The sequence below is a fragment of the Vicugna pacos genome, chromosome 17 (assembly GCF_048564905.1).
Source record: "Vicugna pacos chromosome 17, VicPac4, whole genome shotgun sequence".
NCBI lineage: Eukaryota > Metazoa > Chordata > Mammalia > Artiodactyla > Camelidae > Vicugna > Vicugna pacos.
Window position 1 is genome coordinate 1352110 of NC_133003.1, and position 22532 is coordinate 1374641.

Here is a 22532-nt window from a genome sequence, read left to right on the forward strand (position 1 = left end):
TCATAAGATACAAAGTTTCAAATAGTTAGCATTCACAAAGCTATTTATAGTTTACAGGCAGTTCTCCGCAAAATTCCCTCTTGCCCACAAGGTAAGGCAGCTCCTGATTAACAGCGCAGGACTTAAATCCAGTTCCCCTAACTTCACATCCCATGTCCTCTCTTCCACTAGACCACACATACTTAAAATCCTGTTTATTTTCTAATTGGACAAACGGCATTTGGTTCTCACAAACAAACATTCTCGCTATTTGAGAGGCCAAGAGTCAACCTTCTCCTAAGTAGCATCAAAGTCTAAAAGTCAGAAAACTGTGTATTTCTGCCCAAAGGCGGAGCATTAACTAAAGGACAAAATGTGTATCTGATATTCTGAATATTCAGAAGCAGATAGAAATACGAACTTCTCATACTCATCATGACTGCTGTAAGGAAGGTTCTTCTGGGTTTTGAGAAAGAATAATACTTTTTCTTACTTTTTACTCAAAATTCAAAATGAAGGATGCTGTCGTTTCTCCAAACTGTGTCTTTTTTCGTATTTGACTAAAAGCTTCTTAACGGCAGCATCTCTTGACACACAACACTCAATATACAATTTATTTATACACACCCACAACTGAAATGCAGCGCCACAGTGGATTTCAGCGCATTCATGGCATGCCTGCACCTCAGCCCCTCTTCGAGTTAGCACTTTCCAAATCCTACACACACACACACACACACACACACACAACCCCAATGCTATTCCCTCGTTAATGATCTCAGGCTGACAGTGTAATCAAAACAAATAAGCAAAATGTAGCATATAACATTATCCTAATTTCTCTTCTTTTTGTATATATCTGGGACAGTTGGGGACCTTTTTAAAACTACAAATGTGCTTATGTCACTTTTACAATTTAAAAGACAATCTATTACAAATAGTGGGAGAGGTGTACTACCAAGGACAAACCATTAAATTAGCTGAAAAGAACAAAATGCTACTTCTACTCACCACCACTCTTAGCAAAACTTTTTTCAAATGCAATTTATGTATATTCAAAATACAACAATAAAACTGAAAAATATTATAGACGTGTTTCAATGTACTATGTATCAATATATGATACAGACAAAAGTGAGTAAATTAAAAATAAAAAATATTAATGTATCACTGATTAAGACTTGGATTCTGCTTGATTAAGGAAAATAATTCATAAACTACCACTCTGAAAAATCAAAATAAGAATTATAAATTCAAAATATCTATGGTTCAAAACTGAAAAATGTCTTTCAAGTAATTATGTTTAAATATTTAGGCATTTAATGATTGCTCAGTCATTTTAAGAGGTAGGTCAATTACTTGTTTTACAAATTAAGAAATTATGAATATTTCAATTTATTTAATACCTACATACCTATGTTTCATCCAACTTAATTTGAAAGAGCTGGAAATCTTATCACTAATTCAGAATCCCCAGGAAAGTAGCTTCACATTCACAAAGCAGTAGTACAGCTTGACCTATTTCACTATGTCTTATTTTTAAATGACAGCCATAATTTATTGAAATAAAAGATGAGTTACGATAACAGCTAAGTAGCATCTACCTACCTCTGCATGTTTAGAAATAGCCCCAAGTATTTTTAAGCACATTTAATTCGATAGTAATTATTAACATAAGTGACATACTTCTAACACATAGCACATGGCTTCATCTAGGTATGGCCTTTTAAAAAAATTAGTATTGATGAGAAAATACATGCAATATGGTTAAGTCATTTAAAACAGCACAACAGAGTATGCATGAAAATAAGTTCCCTACCAATCCCCAGTGCCCTAGGGCAGGTCAAGGACAAAGCCTTAATCTGTCCCCAAAGAAAAGTATTTTAGCAACATACCCAAGACCAAAGCTTAAGGATTTGGTATTTTAAGCCAAACTGTTTATAAAAGCAGGGGAACATGGCATGTAACAAAGGTTAACTGAATTACACTATCTTGTTGCAAATCCCATGTGATTAAGTACCTGAAGAAAAAATGAGACCGTTTATGCTACCTAAAAATACTCACAAATAAAAACTGCCCCTAAACGTGAATTCATGTTAACATAGCCACAATTCATTACATTAGATATTGTCACCCAACACTACAAAATGTTAATGCCAGTCTAAATACTGAACAACTTCACAAATACTTCTTCCCTTCAATAAAGGGAACCCTAAAAACACAAAATCTTAAAAAGAAAGTATTTAAAATTAAAGTAATCGATTATGACACATAGCAGTATTTTTTAAAGGTCGGTTTCATTTTTGTGGAGAGAAACTTCAGCGCAATGTTTTACAAAGGACTAAAATGGTTACTTGCTGGAGGGAAAAGAGGGACTCAAAAAAATTTTTTTAAATAAAAAGTCATTAAGTAGAATCCTTTCATAAATTGTTATTTTTCATTAAAATAATTATTTATCTCAACGATATACAGGTTCTAAACAAAGTATAAAGATGTATAATATCAAATATAAAATGGAAAGAAAAATTTAGAAATATTTTCTGATTTATGTTTCCACTGTCGTACACATTTAAAGCCTAAATGTCACTGAGCCATATAGCTGGTTCAAGGTAAAAAAAATTTTTTTAAGCCATGAATATTTTTAAATACTTGTAAGCTGGAAATCAATATACAAGACACAGAACTTACTCTCATGGATAATCAGTTATCAAACAAGACACATCAAAACAGAACAATCTGTAATATTCTGCTAAAACCTAAACCTTTAAAGTAATATTAAATGCATACCTATTAAATCCAGTGACAATCTGCAGTATTCTTTCCTTCATTTCATCAAAAGGAATATATTCCACATTAGAGTTGGGCGGACCTCTTCGTTCAGGAGCTGAAGTTCTGAAATCACCCATCACTTTCTCCAGTTAGAAAATAAAAGATGCTTTAATTTGGGACCACTGAATCATAGTTTTTCCATTCTCGGCAACAGGACAAAGAAATTGATCCAGGACCGGACAGACTTCTTTTTTTCCCCCATTCTTCTCAAAGTCTTTCAGCGCCTCCTGCAACCTCTCAACGCCCACGGCCTCCCGGAGCCCCTCGCAGCCGCCGCCTCCTTCGGCGGGTCTCCCGGGATCGGAAGGCCTCCGCCGCCCCCGACGCCCGCCCCCTCCCTCGCACTCCAGCTCGCGGGCTGACGGGGCGGGGGCGGGGCGGGGCGGGGTCCGGGGAGGCGGGGTGGGGCGCGGGCCCCGACGGGAGCCGGGGGAAGCGAGCGAGAGCGCGAGGCCGAGAGCACCGCCCAGAGCCGCTACCCACGGCCCTCCCACAGGGAGCCCAGCTCGTCACCAAGAGCCATGAACTTCTATTTACGAACGGAAACTTGTGATCAAAGGGATCCAATAATTTGAGTTTTATCAAATCAAGCCCAGAAATCAGAGCTCAAAGCCCGGAATTCACATACCAATATTTGATATGTTTTCAGAAATGTTTTCAGAAATATCATGATGATGCTTTGGATTGTTTCTTCTGGCAAGGGATACAGTGAAATATTAACTCAAAATGAATGAGAATTACTTCAAGTATTATTGACTACTGCTTGGTGCGCCTATCCTGAAGACTATAAAATATAACAATATATAATATAATAGAATGATCTTATTGCATATAAAATATTAAATGTTATAATAATTTTATAATAATGAAAATAAAATTTTGAAAACGATCATGTAAGTTTATATTTGAAGAGTTCTTAAACATAAAAGTACTTAAGTAATTTGACCTAAATGAGGCTTTTTCTAGGTTAAAAACACACTGATATAATAATAGGATTATTAGGATTATTACCAAGAACGAAGGAAAATCATGGGGAAATACTTTTATAAACCTAAGTTCTCATTTCTTTTTTTTTAAAGGAAAAGATATTTTTAATAATGCTTTGAAATGTGTGAACAATTACTCAATAGAAAACTGAGCAAGCCATTTAAAATTTCAACATGAATGACTTCAGAATATGTTTCAGTAACTCCCAGAATCAACTAACTAGAGCTCGTTCTTTCACAGCCCTAGATCAGAGCTATTGAAACACTATTGCAATCAAAGGGTTCCCTACACATTATATCCTCCTGTTTTAAAATTAGTGGGGGTTTTCAATTACAGATATTTTCTTAATCTACAGTCACCACCTGCTTTGCAATTGTTTGACTACGCAAAAATCAGAAGGCACCAACGGACAGCCAACCCATCCTCATGGTGCCCTGAGTGAAGACAAGTCAGTTTAATATATGATGGACTAAAATCTCACTACCTAAGACTCCAAGCAGTGAGAGGAACAGCCATCAAAACCTAAGTTCTCATTTCTTAATGTTTCTTTGTGTTTTCATCATGCCTTTCCTTACCGTATAGAAAAATATAAAACCTAAATTTTCATTACAGTATCAATCTTATTTTTGTACTCTCTAATTCATCTTACTATTTTCTATTAGTTCATGCAGCTAACATGTTACTTGGCATTGGCTCAAGACCCAGTATTTAAAAATAGTCATCTCTGGATATATCAACCAACTTTATTTTGCTCCATATTGCCTCTTCTGATTAGTCACATCAAAATTACTGCGTGTTATAATGAAAGCTAAAAATTGACATTTCTCTACAAAATTTAGGAAAAGGTAAAATTTGGTAGTCAATCAAGTGCATGTTACAAAAAACATTAACATTATGAAAAAAAATCTATAGTTGTTTAAAAATAATACAGTTGTTTGCAAGAATGTATAAAACTAGAATATAAAAACACAATATAATCTGTTCTTGATCTTGAATAGGTATGAAGTCTTTGTGGTTAGACGAAGCTGTATTTACCTTTTTACCTCTGATATGAAGTGTAATATTAACATGATGTTAATATTCAATAATATTTGCCTGATGAGTAGGTCAGAGATGACTATTAGTTTGGATACAATAATATTTTAATTTCAACTTATCCAGATTCAATTTAATATTTTCTTGGGATGAGTTATTCAAGTGATACATATTTTTCATCTGATTTACTGATGCTTCCAACTGTTAAGTAAATTTTTCACATTTAAATTCTCATAGTTAACTTTGATATGCTCTGTGAACTAATTCTAACATGCAATCCCAGAGTGTGTCATATAAATACGTCTGATAAAAATAAGAACAATATATACAATTATGAGTAGATAATTAAAAAAATAAACTACTGGGACAAATGTTATTTCAAAACAACTATATCATTGATACTGGTAAGAAATCAGTCAGTAGTACCATTGTTGTGGTCAGTAAAAAGCATATCACCTATATTGACATATATGCAACCATGCATCTTTGATATTAACATCTGTGTGTGCATATATTTCATATACAATTCCATATCTGTATGCCTAAGTATACGTCATATTTGATTATGGATTTTTTTAATTTGAAAACTTAAAAAATAATGCCAGGTATTAATTAGGTTCAGTCCAATGAAGCTGGCATCTTCCTTACAAGAATCTTTTCCTTTTAGTTAAAATTTTTTCTCTGCAAGCACTATTTTCCAGTTTAATAATCCCGATTGGCTAATACTCATTCAAATGATATTTTTCCCTCATACCTATACTTTATTAAAAAGTATTTCTTCTACTTCATGTCCAATTCACATCCTCCTGTACTGCTAGGAAAATCACTAAATGCACCCTTTCTTACTATGACTTTTTCATTTTTACTCTGGTGTCTATTTTCACTTGTAGCCTGTATTTTTAAAGACATTTTATAGAAGTATACATAGGAAAAGAAGCTAAATTACATTCTGAGTTTGGTAAATTATGTTACATTATGATCAGGAAACAACATTGCCTCCTTCCAATCACTGCCTCTTGATTCCTCTTCTCAGGGTAACTACTCTCCTGACAAGAGATACTGATTTTACTTGTTTTTTAAAGGAAAGACACAGTGGGTGATCTTTGCCTATGGATTCTTTTGTTCAGCTTCATGTTATTGAAATTTCATTACATTGTTGTGTCTAGTTGTAGTTTATTCACTTTCATTGCTATATGGTTTTGCATCGTATATGTTAATTCAGTACTGCACTATTGATGGACTTTTGGGTTGTGTTCAGTTAGGGGTTATTATGAATAGTGCTGCTATGATCATTCCTGTATATGTTCTCTCACAAGCATGTTTAAGCATTTCTTTTATGTATATAGTAGATACATAATTTCCATTTCATAGATACCATCAAAACATTTTTTCAGCAAGTTGTACTAATTTACTCTCTCACAAATTGAAAGTTTATTTGTTCCACATCCTTGCCAACACTTAGTTTTTTCTACATTTTTACTTTACTTTTTAACCCATCTACTAGTTATTTTGGCATGGCATTCTAGTTTTAATCTGTATTTTCCTTATGTCTAACAAAATTGAACACTTTTTATATGCTTAGTGACCATTTGGATATCCTGTTACAGAAAGTCCTGCTCAAGTCTTTGTCCATCTTTCTATGAGGCTGTCTGCTTTTTTCTTAACAATCTGTGGGGGCTCTTTATACATTCTTGATAAGAGTTCTGTCATTTAGGTACACACTATATATGGAACTGATTTTTGTGTATGGTGTGAAGTAGAGAACATGGTTTATATTTTTGGTTTCCTTTTTTTCTGTATGAGTATATATTTGACTCAGTATCATATATAGAAAACAATCCTTTATTGCACCTCAGTTTTTCACAAATCACATGTTTATTTATGTGCGGTTCTTTTTCTGTACTCTATTCTATTTCACTGGACTGTTTGTTAATACTTGAACTTCATACCAAACTGATTTAAATACTATAGTTTTATTATAGGTCATGACATCTAATAGGGTATCTTCTTTAGCTTCATGGTAATTAACTTATTAAAACCAGTAACAGATACATGGCAATTCTTCTCTTCAGTTTAATATATTAATTTAATAAAGCCTAATTTAAAATATATAAATATTATAATTAATATTTTAAAATTAGAAAGTAACACTACCATGTTTCTTCCTATTATACTCCTTCTATAAAATGCTTTATTTCTTGGATGGTGTCCACCAAAATGTCACCCAAGCTCCTCTCTGACTGTTTCCTGGAATTTTGCTTTTTCACTGAATGAAGAAAGAAGGTACTATGGGGACAACTCTTTGGAACTCCATGTTAGAGACAATGTTGACTAGTTTTCTGATTTGAACATGGCTTGTGTTTCTTATCTAAGAAACAGAAGGAGGAGAGAGAGTTTCAGTCTACCAACTTTTTGGTAGCATTCATGGGACACTAATTGCCCTCAATTATTGTTCAATTCCACTGTTCTTGTGGAACTCTTTCCTGGAATCTGGTCACATATTTATTGTCAATGTCAACTGTTATAATATCGCCGAGAACATTTTATCTGGAAGTTAGGGGAAGTTTTACTAGTTTTCTACTGTTCTGTTTTTACTCATGTATTTTCAAGCTACTTAATTTTTCTATTTCTGATATTTTAACTGTATTTTATATAATTCTTTTAAACTTCACTTGAGACTTATTTTTGAACAGCATTATTTTTGTGTTAATGTCCTTTGATAGGAAGGTAGTTGTTGCATTCAATATTACATTTTAAATGTTTATCTTTCCTTCATCTTCATCTTACATTTAAATTGTGGCAGTAGTAGTGTTAAATAAGTAGAAAGAACATGTATTTTGGTGTCAGACAGACTTCTGCTGAATTCTAATTCTTCCACTAAACAAAGAGGACAGCAAACCACTTAACCTCTCTAAACTTTGTGGAAAACAGGAAGAGAATATAAAAAGGCCATTTCACAGGGTTTTGTGAATTAAATGTCTAAACCATTCATTCAGTAAGTGGCACACACACAAAATAAGTTTTTTATAAACATTTGTGATAATAATTTTAAAATAGTGGCTTCTGTAATTCTGTCTTAACATTTATATTATTATCCAATACCTCATTTTCTCATTCCACAAAGCTGTTACAAGGATTGTCCTTTATGAAGGTGAATGTCAATCACACTATAACTCAGATTTCTTTAACGGTTAAGCTTCTTAAAATAATAGTCAATATGGGCTTTCTCTATTTCCTCTTTTCCTATTTCTGCTAATAATCACTAAATTTGATTTGTCACCTCACAGAAGCTACTCAGGACAAGGTGACATTGCCAGATCCATTGATTAAATTCAAGTATTTACATTAACTTTTAATGTCAGGATAATTTAGAAAAACTGATCAACTCTTTACTAATTTAGCAAAACTAATTGAGAGTCTCCATAAACAAGCAAAAAGAACATGGCCTTAATGTCTGGTTTTGCCATTTACTAACTATGTGATTTTAATAAATAGTAATTTCCCTCTGTAGGCCTTTGATTTATCCATTTACAAAATAGAATCATAACAATAAAGTCATACACAGTCTTATAGGTTATGAGAGATAATGAGATAATGTATGTTGAACACTTGACTCACACTGGAAACTTAGTAACTGGTAGCATTTAACATCATTTCATTAGTTAAAATAATTCCGCTCATTTGATACACAAACAGCTAAATAAAGCATTTTGTTGACATAAATATTTCATTTTTAAAGACATGTTTAATTTTACATTTCGAGGTAATATGCTTTTCCAATGCCAGCTAAAATTAAATTAAGTCACATACACATATGTGTAATGTCACATTTAATTGAATACAGCAACAAGATGTTATCTAATGGTTCAGGGAGCATGAGTTTAGATGTAAAACATTATTCAGAATTTACGTAAACATAAACTTAGTTTCAATGGACATAGCACACCATATATGGAAACGTGTTTTTACCCAAGAAAAATAATAGTAAAACAGTAATATAATTTTACAACAAACAAGATAATGTTTAGGTAACTGTAACTGAACATAAATTATTTGTTTATTAATTTCATTTCTTATACTTTATTCTTCCTATATCTCTGATGAAAACATTGAGAAAATCATTTTCTACCTATGAATAGCTACCATCCCCTAATTGTTTTGTATCAGACAGGTTACAACCGGAAAAACAGTAGAAAAATGTAATATAGAGAACCTGTTTGAAAAGACTTGAAGAGAGGGAACCAAGCAATAGGGGAAGAATTAATCCAGAAATTACTTACTCTAGGAAGGAAATATGGCTACAGGACAAAAAAAAAAAAAAAGTGAGGTGATGTTGGGATATCTAGAAGGCAGAACACATTGTCTGCTGTGCATGAAGGATGCTATTCCATGAAAGTGGATCTAAGTGACCCTGGAATCAAGGAGGTGCACTACCCAACAGATGCTGGTCCCACAGAGGGGAACCACATGATCACCAACGAAGGACTGTTTCCAGACTCAAAGCTGGGATCATCAAAGCAATACACATAACTTCCATAGTTGCTTCCAGGAGCAAAAGAAAAGAAAGAGAGAAAGAAGGAATTATAACTTCTCTCCACCTCCCTGTTTCTGATCTCTCATTAGTGGTTTTTAATACGCAGAACCCATCAGGAAAGCAGATGTCACAGAAATCTGTACAGAGTATAAAAGCATGGATGTGGGAACTATGAACAATCAATAAATAACTGACTCATTCTAATGTTTTTCTTCTTTTTCACTTTCCTTTGTTTTGTGGTATGTAATTGCAAAATGATCAGAATGACTGGAGTATAGTCATTAAATTGGAATAAAAACTAGCTTGGAAAGCTAGGCTGGGTGCAATGATGAATGACTTTCAAAAACACAGGCTTTATCTAGTATGTGATTGTTACCAAAGGACTGTAAGTATCAAAGTAAGGTAGTTCCAAGGTCAAATATTTATAAATTGTCACTTTAGGAGGTCTGTGGAGGAAACCCAGATTTCAAGTAGGCTAGACTAGAAGCAGAAGGACTTCACACTAAGAGTTTATCAAAAGGGTTTAGATAAGAGAAGATGAGGGTCCAAATTTAAGCAGAGTTAATAGGAGTGGCAATCAATACCTGGATTTGAAATCTATTTTATATATAACACTCAATTAGAATTAGGATGGACTACATTTTCTCTCTTGTATTACTCTATGTTTTTATGTGGTGAACACTATAGCCATTACGCAGCACAAGCATACCTCATACTGTGGATTTGGTTCCAAACCACTGCAACAATGCAAATATCACAGTAAAGTGAGTCATACAAATTTTTTAGTTTTCCAGTGCATAAAGAGTTATGTTTAGACTATATGATAGTCTATTAATCGTGCAGTAGCATTCTGTCTAAAAAAAGTATATACCTCATTTAGAAAATACTTTGTTGTTAAAAATGTTAACCATCCTCTGACCCTTCAGTGAGTAGTAGTAACATCAAAGGTCACTGATCACAGATTATCGTAACAAATTTGATAATAATAAAGTCAGTCTGAAATCCTGCAAGAATTACGAAGTGACACAGAGACACAAAGTTGGGCAAGTGATGATGGGAAAAAGGGGTCAATAGATTTGCTCAACACAGGGTTGCCACAAAACTTCAATTTGTAAAAAATGTGGTATATACAAAGTGCAATAAAGCAAAGCACAATAAAATTAGGTATGCCTGTAATTCTTTAAATGTCTCATTTCCTCTCTATCTAGCTCAAAAACATTGAGAATATATATTAACATTAATGATTCTAAAATTTCCCTTAAGTAAAAAAATAAATTTATTCTTCCAAAAGCATTTTGAAGCCTCCTATTTGCCATGCCATTATTCCAGGGCCTATGCATTGCAAATGCAAACAATTTCTCCGCCCTGGCAGTGTCTGTATTCTAGTGACAACAGATGGGCAATAAACAAAGAAACAGATAGGCAGATTGTGATAAGAGATTTGGAAGTCAGTGGTGGATTTTGGATGTCAATGAAGAAGGTATATGAATCAACATGTATTTTCAAAAGATAATTCTGGTAATGGAATTGAAGGTATACTGGGAGAGAGAGATTTGCAAAGGCGTGATGATGGTGACTTGGATTGCGGCAGAAGCAGAGGACGTGGTAAGGAGCCATTATACTTGGATATATTGTGACAGTAGAGGACATATATTCCACTGAATTCTTAGATGCATTAAATGAGTGAGAGAGATATCAAGAAAAGCTGCAGAGCTTTTTAGCCTTCACAACAACAAGAATAGAATTTACTGAAAGGAGAAGACTGAGAAAGTGACAGGTTTTTTAAACTGAGATTTAGGTGTTGGACATTTGTCTGAAATGATTAGACATTAAAGTGGGAATGTAAAATAGTGATCATATACACAGGCGTGGAGGTCAGGGTTAGGCGTTAGTTCGTCTAAAGATAAAAATGTTGCACCTATCAGAGGACTTAGGTTATAATATTCAGAGAGAAATTTCATAGTAGACATTATGAAGTCATGTCTTTGTTCACATATACGTGTAAAATATAAACATCATTGGAACATCACAAACAGGTTGTGTTTCCAGGGATTTTTCAATGGAACTTCAGAGTAAAATGCCGGCTCAAGCAGCTTTCTTGTCTGGCCACCAGGGAAATCGATGAGAAGTTTTGTTATTGTTGTTGCTGTTGTTTTTGCCTTTATTCTCCCTGCATTCCATAGCCTCACTCTCTTTGTCCTTCTCTTTCTTCTTATTTTTATTAATACATTAGTTAATTTTCTAAGTATTCATTCCAATGTAACTATCTAAATACTAAGTCTATGATTAATAAAACTACTACAATGTAACAGCATGCCATCTCATATGCTGTCTTGAAAGTTACATTTCTGTTGCATTCACAAGAATATTCCAAAGTCTTCACAGGATCAGCAAATACTTTAACGTGTAAATTAAGTCCATTCCTTTCTCTGTTCCCTACGGCTAATGAAAATAACTAGTTATAGTCCTTCATATAATTGTCTAATATAAATTTACAGAAATTTTTGTCTTCGTGGTACTTAGTTTTTAAATATGTTCACCAGTACTTAGTTATTATGGTTCTGTTTTCTGTTATATCTGTATCTTTGTTGATGTAATGATGAAAAATACATTAATTATTTCTTAAATCATGTCTCATTATTTACAGACCATGACAATATTTTTAATGTAAATTATTTTAAACACTTTTTTATGCACATGATTGTTTAATATTATACTTGACAATGCCCTCTTTTTCAGGAAACCAATACCTTATACACTGAATCGCTTTCCTTTCATCTCATTTTACTTTACTCCATATAAAAAATAAACTATTTCTACAATTCCTATAATATTCTATCAAAGTTGCATCAAAAGTTACATGGGTTTCCTCAAGAAATTATATAAAATATAAAAAATACTTAAAATTCCTTTTAAGGTAAGCATTATGTATTTAATACTGAGACATACTAACAGTTATAAAATATGATAAAGAAATGCTGATTCCTAAACCTAACTAGATATTTGCTTAAAAAAACAATATTATGCCATCATTCTAACCTTGCCCATGATGCATAAGTAGACGAAGTCTGAGAAATGTACATGTTAATAAGCAAGTACTATTTTTCCTTTCTCTGTTATTTTCACTATACATAGTAATTTACATTTGTCTACTGATATTTATTTTACTTGCTTTATATTTTTTCACATTAGAATACATACTTATTTCAAATAAAAGTTATTACCTTCACTCTGACTCATAGATTTATAGATTTTTATGTACCACTTTTGATACAGACAATGACTCATAGTTCTCTGTTAAACATTACAGTATCTGATACATCAGTGACTATTATTAGTGGGGAAAAAAACATCTTGGATTTCCAGGACAATCTTTGGAATTTTTTGTCTATTTTTCTGGTGTAATTGTTAACAACGTGCTCTCAAAAATGTCCCAAATTAGAAGAAAGTATTATAGATATATGGCTATTTATTAGCCATATAGAATTCAATTTTTAAATTTCTTCCATGTAGGCTGCATCATTGCCTTAGCTTACCTTCTCACATAGAAACTTCATTAACTTTTAAAGAAATGTGATTCTTAAATACTCCCCTTAATGCGGTATTAAAAAAAATGTACTTCAATTGTTCCAATGAGTTCTTACCATAGCTATCAAGAAACTGCTATGTGACTGAACTATTCTTATGAATTATTCTAATCACTCCAATTTTAATGTTACAATATTAACCTATCGATAATGGGAGAAAACAAAACTTCTACAGGAGTCTTTCTTTTTTAAACAGGTAAATGAGACAGTGTAACATCTATTGCAACTTCCGGTCATATTTCCATGTTTTATTAAAACTAAGTTATATAAATGTATTAGTCTATTAAAATACTATTATTTAGGACTTCCCACATTAGTAAATATCACTCAAGAATCCCTAGGATATTGAAAATGGAACATCAAGATATATGATGACATTATTTCTAAAATAAAAATGGAATAATTATATCATTATCTAACTATGTTTGCTAATACTTATTGAACTTAGTCATCTTCAGTGTTATGAAGTGCCAAATTTTACAATTGTTTAATAGTGATAATGTAAAATGGTGATTTAAAAAATTTCATATACAGTAAAACAGTTGATAACAGTATATAAAGTAGTTTATTATTATTTCATCTACTTTAAAATGTTTGGATCTGCATTATGATTATTTTAAAATAATAGATTAATGGACTGAATGATTTTGCATTTCACAATAAAAAATTATCATTTGATAATACTTAATTAGTTCATAAATCATGCCCAAATTCACTAATTAATTAGGTAGGGAAATGACTGCACATATGTTCTATGTCACTGCATTCTCATATTAATATTTTCTTTATGACATATTTCAGTGAAGACATTATGATTTTATTTAGCCTAAAATGATTAGAGAAAGCTCTCAAGGCGCTATGTCTTTCACTATTTGTGTATGTGTATGAATTATGCGAAAAAGTTTTCAAGATGCTTTGTCATTTACCAGTTGTATGGATATCTCAGCTGTTTCTTAAAACCCCAAACTTTGGAAATAGTATATTCATTAACAATTGCAGGTGTTAATGCAAGATGGGGACACTGTAAAATATATTTAAATGTCTGACATTGATTAGCCTAACATAACTCATCAATACTTCAGTTTTTTTCAATGACTTAATTACGCTGCTTTTAGAATTATGGTCACTTACAGCTTTAAAGATAAATGACTCAATGAATCAAAAAAAGAAAATCAGAAAGAGAGGACATCATAGAAATTTTGTTGTATTTGTAGCAGAGAAGAAATTGAAAAGGTTGAATTTTGAAGTAAACTTCTAGTAGTATATTTCATAGGTCCTGGATAAAATGTTGATCCTGAAGATGAACCCCAAAGTCACTGGAAAGAATGAGTTTTCTGTAAATAGAATGACTTTAGAAATAGTGAGTTGAAGATAATTCAAGCTATGTTTTGAGGGAAGAAAATGTTTCCTCCATGGGATAGTGGTTTTATAGTATTTGTTCATCTCTCAGAGTTCAGACAAGAAAGAAAAAAAAACTGACATACTCAAAACAGAAACACATTTAATAACAAGAATTCTGGATTTAAGACTGGGGGATGAAGGTCAGCGAGAACCTTCACTAGCTTTCAAGGAATCAGGAATTTGCAGAAATCACAGGAAAACACTAATTGAGAACTCAAGTTTTTGCAGCACCAAAACAATTGCTTTAAACAGGAATTCTGATAAGCTGATGGAAAAAACCTCACCCCTAACACCTACTGCTGCCCATATACCAACACATAATAATGGCTTACACTCTTAATTCCCATTCCAAGTCTTATGGAAGTGCCTTCATTGGCAAAATCTAATAGGCAACACTGCTTGCAAAGAGAAGTATTCTGGCAAGTGTAGTTCCAAGATTTACAGGCACCTCAATACAGTGGAAAGATCAGAAAATACTAGAAAGGAATGTTGGTTACCTACTTCTCTATCTGTATCTTTAAGATATTCCTAGTCATATCCATATTTACCTTAATCCATAACCATATGCATATATAGATCACTATTTATATACATTTCCGTATCTAAATGTATACATAGCACATACTCCTAACATTGTAAATTTGCCTTTCTCATACATGATGCCTTTTCTGGGAATTTTAAATTTCATAGAAGCTTCAGCTCATTTCTCTCAGCAAATGATCTAATCATTCACATATTGCCACAACCATCTTTTCCTTTAATATTATAATTACTGACATCTTGACATAAACATGAATTATGATGCTGTGCTTCATATAGCCTGATATCAATAGAGTATACATGATTTATTCTCACAGAACAGTCATTACTTTAAATATCTACTTGTTCCTGTGTTTTTTTCCATTCATTCTGAAATTAAATAGGTTAACAGTATGTTTCAGCAGAGAATTCCCTGTATATCACCTGGATCATTTGTAAGAACTGTACAACCAAAGTAAAATTGTAAGATAATTCAGATCCCAAAATTTTACTGTGAATAATGAGAAATCACCATAAGAATGCTGGATTGTAATGCAATTTGTCTTAGACTTAGCATGCTACTGAGTACAGATAAAAGGGCAATGGATTTTGAGTCAAAGCACTAATGAAACTAACATTTAGTGGCTATTTCTTAGGTTCCACAAAATACACAGTGCCATTCCATGTGAATTCTCTTATTTAGCAATCACAAAATCCTGGGATTTTGGTAGTGTTACTGCTTTTATTTTTATATAAAGCTCGCTCTCTATGTCTTTTCCAATCCCCATGTCTGCTTTCCCTCTATCTCCCTATGAGCAGTACTATGTTAATAGCCATTAAATTTAAAACTGTGACTTTTCATTATTTCTTTTAACTAGAGAAAGTTTGAAATATTGTAATCAGTTGAAAGGCAATGTGACCTTTGATCACATTGTTAAAGATAGTATATAGATCTAGTCATTCTCCCTGCTCAAGTCTCTCAGAAATAACATGTCCTAGAACTTTTCCTTTGCGCTCAGTTAGAGTAACAGGACTCCTACGTATTTTTATATTAGAATGAAAAGACGTCCCTCTAAAAATAAGGCTTCAGTAGCATCAGGAAAGGATTTGAGAGAGGCCTTGTTCACAAGCGCATTGAGGAGCGGAGGGAGGTGTTCGTTTCAAGCCGCCAGACGGGCTGCGATCACGCCTCCGAGCGCCGCCAGACGCTGCTGGAGCACACTTCGCAGGAGGTCGAGCTTAGCCCCGGGCGCGGGGTACGGTGAGAAGCGGGCTAGGCGGCTCCGGCTGCGCGCATCCGGCTCCCTTCCCCGTGTAAAGCGGGTCAGGCTCTGGCCGCCCCCAGGCGCCCCGACGGCTCTCGCCCCAGACGTTCAGCCGCACCGCCGGCCGCGGAATAAGTTCCGGGAGAACCGCCTGGGGCCTGGTAACGAGGAAGCTGTCTCCGGAGACCATCGCCAACGCTAAGGCCGACGAGCTGAGGTCTCCGAGGGACGAGCGGTGGGACACCCTGCTCCTTCGGTCGCCGGCGGACAGCGACGCATAGTTCAGGGCCATCTTCAAACACTGCCCGCAGTATTTGTGTTCCGTCCCTCGGCCGGGGCAGGCCCTTCGCGGCTCCGCGGATCAGTTCGGCCCGTCTCGAACGCGGAGCCCGACCTCCTCAAAAGCCATCACCGGCGCGGCGGCGGAGCAAGAGGCCGCCCGTAACGAGCGCTCCCCTCCAGAGCATGCGCAGTCCCGCAGCGCACGTCGACGCCGCTGAGAGCCGGCGTGAATGACGTTTACGTCGGTGACGCCTGGGGCCGCGCGGACGTGGGGTTTCCGAGAGTGCGCAGTGGGTGCGTCGGCGGCGACCCTTCGGCCTTTTTCGGGAGGGGGCGACGCTGAGATGGGGGCGGCGGCAGCCGAAGCGGATCGCACTCTCTTTGTGGGCAACCTTGAAACGAAGGTGACAGAGGAGCTCCTTTTCGAGCTTTTCCACCAGGCTGGGCCAGTAATAAAAGTGAAAATTCCAAAAGATAAGGATGGTAAACCAAAGCAGTTTGCATTTGTGAATTTCAAACGTGAAGTATCTGTTCCTTATGCAATGAATCTACTTAATGGAATCAAACTTTTTGGAAGACCCATCAAAATTCAGTTTAGATCAGGAAGTAGTCATGCCTCACAGGAGGTCAGTTTGTATCCCCAGCATCACGTTGGAAATTCAAGCCCCGCTTCCACATCTCCTAGCAGGTATGAAAGGACTGCGGATAACATGACTGCATCAGCACAGATAATTAAAAGATCTTTCTCTTCTCCAGAAAATTTTCAAAGACAAGCAGTGATGAATAATGTTTTGAGACAGATGTCATATGGAGGGAAATTTGGTTCTCCACATCTGGATCAGTCAGGATTTTCCCCATCAGTTCAGTCACATAATCATACTTTTAACCAGTCTTCAAGCTCCCAGTGGCGCCAAGATGCACCATCATCACAGCGTAAAGTCAGACAGAATTCTCATTCCTATCTAGTGGATAGACATTATAGCCGTGAGCAGCGTTACCCTGATCATGGGTCCGACCATCATTACAGGGGAAGCAGAGATGATTTCTTCTATGAAGACAGGAGGCATGATGGCTGGAGCCATGACTATGATAGCAGAAGAGACAGCAGTAGAGATGGAAAATGGTGCTCACCTCGACACTAACAAGTGTTAAAGGATGTTTTATAAAGTCTATTCTAGGCCCTTTTTGTTAAGTTGGTCTGGGAATGTTTTGTTAAAAAACTGTGTAGAGCAGCTTTACAAGTTGCCACATTTCTTTATAAAATTTTAAAAACCTAATAGCTGTCCAATACAGAAATGAGAAGAATTGTGGTTCTAATTTTATTACATTAATGACCTTTTACCTCAGGGCTTTAAGAAGAGGAAAGGGTTTTATGCAAAAGAAAGTTCCACAATTCCTAATCATTTTAGACAGTTGAGGAAAGGATGTATTATATGAATTAGTTGTACTATGAAGCAGATATTTTAATTATTTGTTACCTTTTTGTATTGCAAGAAGTTTCTTGTTAGGGAACCAGATTTTGGTGTATATAATGGAAAACATTCAAGTTGATGATCTGAAATGATTCAGTATTTTGTTAATAAATAAGAAAATGTAATTTCAGTGATTCATTTTACTAACATTTGAGAAACTTGGTAAAGTTTGGGGATAAGTCACACTGTTTAACTTCTTAGAGAGCTTAAGTGTAAGTTCTGTGACATGTTCTTGAGTTTAACCCTAACTGATCATACAAATCTAAATCTACACATGCTGTTTCATTATGAAAGTTTAGAATTTTCTCATTAAATCATGTTTGATGTACGACTGAAGTCACTCAGGAAGTTAAATATCTCAAGTGTTTATTTTTACAGTAGAAGTACAGTGTTACTGTAAATCCCCCCTTGCAGGAAAAACAAAATGTAAATGCATAGTCAGATAAAATGGTAAAATGTTTTACTGAAAGTAATACTTTTTTTTTGAAAAAAAAAAAAGGTTCATTAAACCTTAAAGTGCTGCCTCTAAAAAAAAAAAAAAAAGAAAAGAAATAACATGTCCTGGTTAAAAGTTGATAAACACATTTACATAATGATACAGATATCATTCTTATCCACCAGCCTTCATGTTTTAAGGGTTTCCATTACATTAAGCTGTAAAATGGCACATTAACTGCCATTAATTCTTTTAAAAAAAAGCTTAAATGAGCCGCCTGTGATTTAAAGAGCATACATATTGACATTTTTAAATGAATTTCTTATAATTTAAATGTCTCAGTTTTGCATTAATTACCAAATAATTATTTTAGCACTTTTCGTATTAGTCATTAATATAGAGTTGTAAGTTAATCATTTAATTCTCCCTGTGACCAGTTACTCATTACAGTACAGAATATCAGTAATGGTCCTAAATCTTTGTAAAAGGAAATGCTTAAAGAATGTTTTCATCTAAAAGGAGGCATGAGAAGTGACAAGTTCACTTGCTTTAAGTGCATGAATTTTAGAATATTCCTGTTTCTGATGAGTGTTTTGCCTAATTAGTAACAAAGTGCTAAAATGTGACTGGGAGTGAATGTGAAATTAGGCAAAGGGAAAATAGGAATGATACATTAGAAACTATTAAATGTAGGATGAAAAAACAAACATGTTGTGTCATTCTGTCCAGAGAGAATTTACTGGAACAACGGCCACAAACTAGTATTGGTCCATGACAAAACATTCACCAAATACAAATGTGAAATATAGGAAATGCTGTGAATTTTTCACGAAACTGTATGTTTGAAAAGGAAATGACTGTCCTTTAATCTGAGTTTACATGCACTTTTTAAGTATTAAATTTATGGTGAGAGAAAATATTGATTGTAGTGATGGCAAACAGCTAAGTAGCTACCTAGCAAAATGAATACATTTCAATCCTTTACTGGCCATAACTTCTCAAATTTTAATTTTTATTGAAAACAAAGTGTCTGAAGGAAATTTACATTGCATCATCCTAGGATTTTCCACTGATGTATTTGTTTGCTAATTTTATTTAGTTTGCCCAGTAGGGAAATATCTTTATGAATCACTGGAAATATTTGCTATAAAGGTATCAACAAGTACAGACGGTGGCTCCCCATTACTTTTCTGGCCTCGAACTCAATGACTTTATAATTATGATACAGTTCTTACCAGCCTCAACTACTTAAAGTTATCATGTGGGTAAAATTGTATTTTTATCTGTTCCAAATATTTGTTACAAAACTTACATGGGCATTGTGGAGAAACAAGGACAGAATAAGACACCCATTTTGCCTTCATGGAAAAATCACTTCCCTTATGAGAAAATCATAGTGGAAAAAGAAATAGAGTGGAGTTGGAAATCTGGGTTTGTATCTTTGCTACACTGCCTACCAGTTTGTATGAATTTAAATAATGTATTGATCATTTCTGAGTTTTGATTTATTTAATTGTAATTCAAGAAAAATAGGGCTACACTCTGGTATTCTTTTCAAAGGAACATAAATTGTGATTCACTATTGAACTTTACCATACTTCAATAGGAGAAAATATAATTGATAAGGTAATAATTAAAGAATATATGAAAAATTTAAGAATATAAGGTAATAAGAATAACTTAAGAATGTCACAAATATCTGAATTGGTACAAATTATTCCATGGAAAATATTATTCTCATTCATAAAATTTTATGCTTTCACAATATCTAGAAAATGTGTTAAGTTCAGGTAAAATACATGTATATTTAAGTACTATAATTTGTAACTCATATTAAGAATACAAATCATATTAGCTTTACCTGAAAAATGAGGTTTTTAATTATATAGTTATATCGTGAAGATATTTCAAATAGATGCACATAAAATATATGATCTCCATTTAAGCTTTTGAGGTTAATAACATGGTATAAAATAAATCTGAACAAGAGTCTCTACAGAGGTACTATCTGACTACCATTCAGACAACCTGCATTTTCTTAACAAGTGGAGTCCCTGGACATTCTTATGATTCTTGAGAACTTTGTTCCAAGAACACAATGCTTGGTTTGAAAAAGAAAGTGCTCTAACGGCTTTCATATTCTCCTATCACTCCCATTCATTAATTTAACAGCTGCTTATTGAGAGCCTCTTAATAAGGTAAGCATTGCATGAAGCATGAATTCCAAACTTTGACTTCACAAAGTTTAGTGTACAAAGGAGAGAGATGGTTAATAAATAATCACATATAAACATTAAATTACAAAATGAAGTCTTGTAAGGAAAAGTAACTAATGGGATTCATGACTGACAGTTTATTTTCAAATCAATCAAGCAATGTATTACAGAATGGAGTAAAACAAGATACTGCAAATCCTCACAATGATACAAGTATCATAAAAATAAATTTTAAAACATACATTTTCTCTCACTAAAATGAAAAATAAAACTAAATCTCATTGTATAACATGCTATTACATGCTGATTATTTAAAGTTAATTGCAGAAAACTAGCTTTTGATAAATGGGAAAAATTTTTCACATTGTCCTTCTCTATCATCTTGGATAATTTAATGGTAAAAAGTTCAAAATATTATAAAAACTATTGGATTATTTAATGAATCTGAATGAGTGTAAAAATAAATCTGATATTGCATGTAAAATAATTTGTATGTTTATATGTACATTAGTAGTTCAAATCTTTCAACGTTTTGATTTTATTACTGTGCCAAAGACAGTGAGACAATGACAGGGTGTTCACTAAAAAACGGGACATAAGAATGTGTTGTAGCTCTAGACCTGGTTCTACTGTGAACTTCTTCAAGTCTGTAATTTCTTCCAGTCCCTATGATTTCTACTCTGAGGATGAAATTGCATATTTTACCTACAAAGAGAGGTTTTTAAAAACATTATATTCAAATAAATGTTGCAACAATAGGCTCTGAATTACTTGTTTTGCATATTATCAACATGGGTCTCAGTGATTTTAGTGGTCACTAGAGTCCATGGGACCTCCATTTTTATTTATAGAATAAATTAACATTTTAGACACTTTTTTAAAATGTTTATTTCAAAGCCCAAAAGAGAACCATGTATTAGTTTCCTATTGTTGATGAAACAAATGACTGAAAACTTAATGTCTTAAACAACATAAATTTATTATCTTGCGGTCTGGAGAACTGAAGTCCAAAATGTATTTAACTGGCCTGAGTTCAAGGACGGTGTCAGCAGGTCTGCATTCGTTCTGGAGGCTCTAGGAGATAATCTGTTCTTTATCATTCCCAGCTTGTACAGGCTGCTTGCCTTTCTTTCGCTTGTGTCCCTCTTCCAGCTTCATAGCCAGCAATTGCTTCACTCAGACTTCTGCTTTCACTGTCACACCTCCTAGTCTCTCTCTGACCCTCCTACCTTCCTGTGATAAGAACCCTTGTGAGCACTTTGGGCCCATCCAGATAATCTAGGGTAATTCTCATTTTTAAGATTTTAACTTAATCACAACTGTAGAGTTCCTTTTGTCATATAAGGTGACACATTTAAATATTACAGGCATTAGAGCCTGGGTAATTTTGGAGGGCCATTATTCATAATATCATATCATACATAACATTGTAACAGTCTAGCTATGAAGTAAATAGGTTTTCAGACTTTTTTGTTACAAAACTATTTTTCATTTTTCTCCCTGACAATGTTCCTTATTTTTCTGAAAAAAAAAAATACTCTGAGCATTCAAAGTGGGAACTATTTTATTTTTACATATTTATATCAAGAGATAATGTTGAAAAAAATCTAGAAAATTATTTATTTAACAACTAGTTACCCAATGACCCTGCAATTCTAGTACTAGATATATTCTCAAGAGAACTATGCATATATGCTTACAAAACATGTAACACATGTTTATGGCAGTACTATTTATTCAAGACCCAACTGGGAAAAAGAAGTCCACTAACAGTAGAATGGATAAATTAAGGCATATTAAAAAAACAGATTCCTATGTAGCAAGGAAAGTTACATTTCATACTATTGCTATAATAAAACAAAGGTAATGCTGAATCAAAGAAAACAGAAGTAGAATAATTTTATTATGCAATTTCATTTATACAGACTTTTAAGACATGGAACACTAATTTGTTTTGTCAGAAGTCAGTGTAAGGGTTACCCTTGGGATG

The 22532-nt window shown here is 33.9% G+C and overlaps 1 non-coding gene and 3 pseudogenes across 1 annotated transcript; 1 reads left to right on the forward strand and 3 right to left on the reverse strand.

Annotated features, from left to right (window-relative positions):
- LOC102526683 (E3 ubiquitin-protein ligase HERC2-like) overlaps positions 1–3077 on the reverse strand; it is a 224239-nt pseudogene extending 221162 nt beyond the window's left edge.
- Positions 3078–4166: 1089 nt separating this feature from the next.
- LOC116279761 (small nucleolar RNA SNORA79) lies at positions 4167–4313 on the reverse strand. The gene has a single exon (XR_004189070.1). It is a non-coding gene; the product is annotated as a small nucleolar RNA SNORA79 (small nucleolar RNA).
- Positions 4314–14432: 10119 nt separating this feature from the next.
- On the reverse strand, positions 14433–16628 carry LOC140686664 (uncharacterized protein C11orf71 homolog; annotated as a pseudogene).
- Positions 16629–16678: 50 nt separating this feature from the next.
- LOC140686663 (RNA-binding protein 7 pseudogene) lies at positions 16679–18361 on the forward strand (annotated as a pseudogene).
- The last annotated feature ends 4171 nt before the right edge of the window (positions 18362–22532 follow it).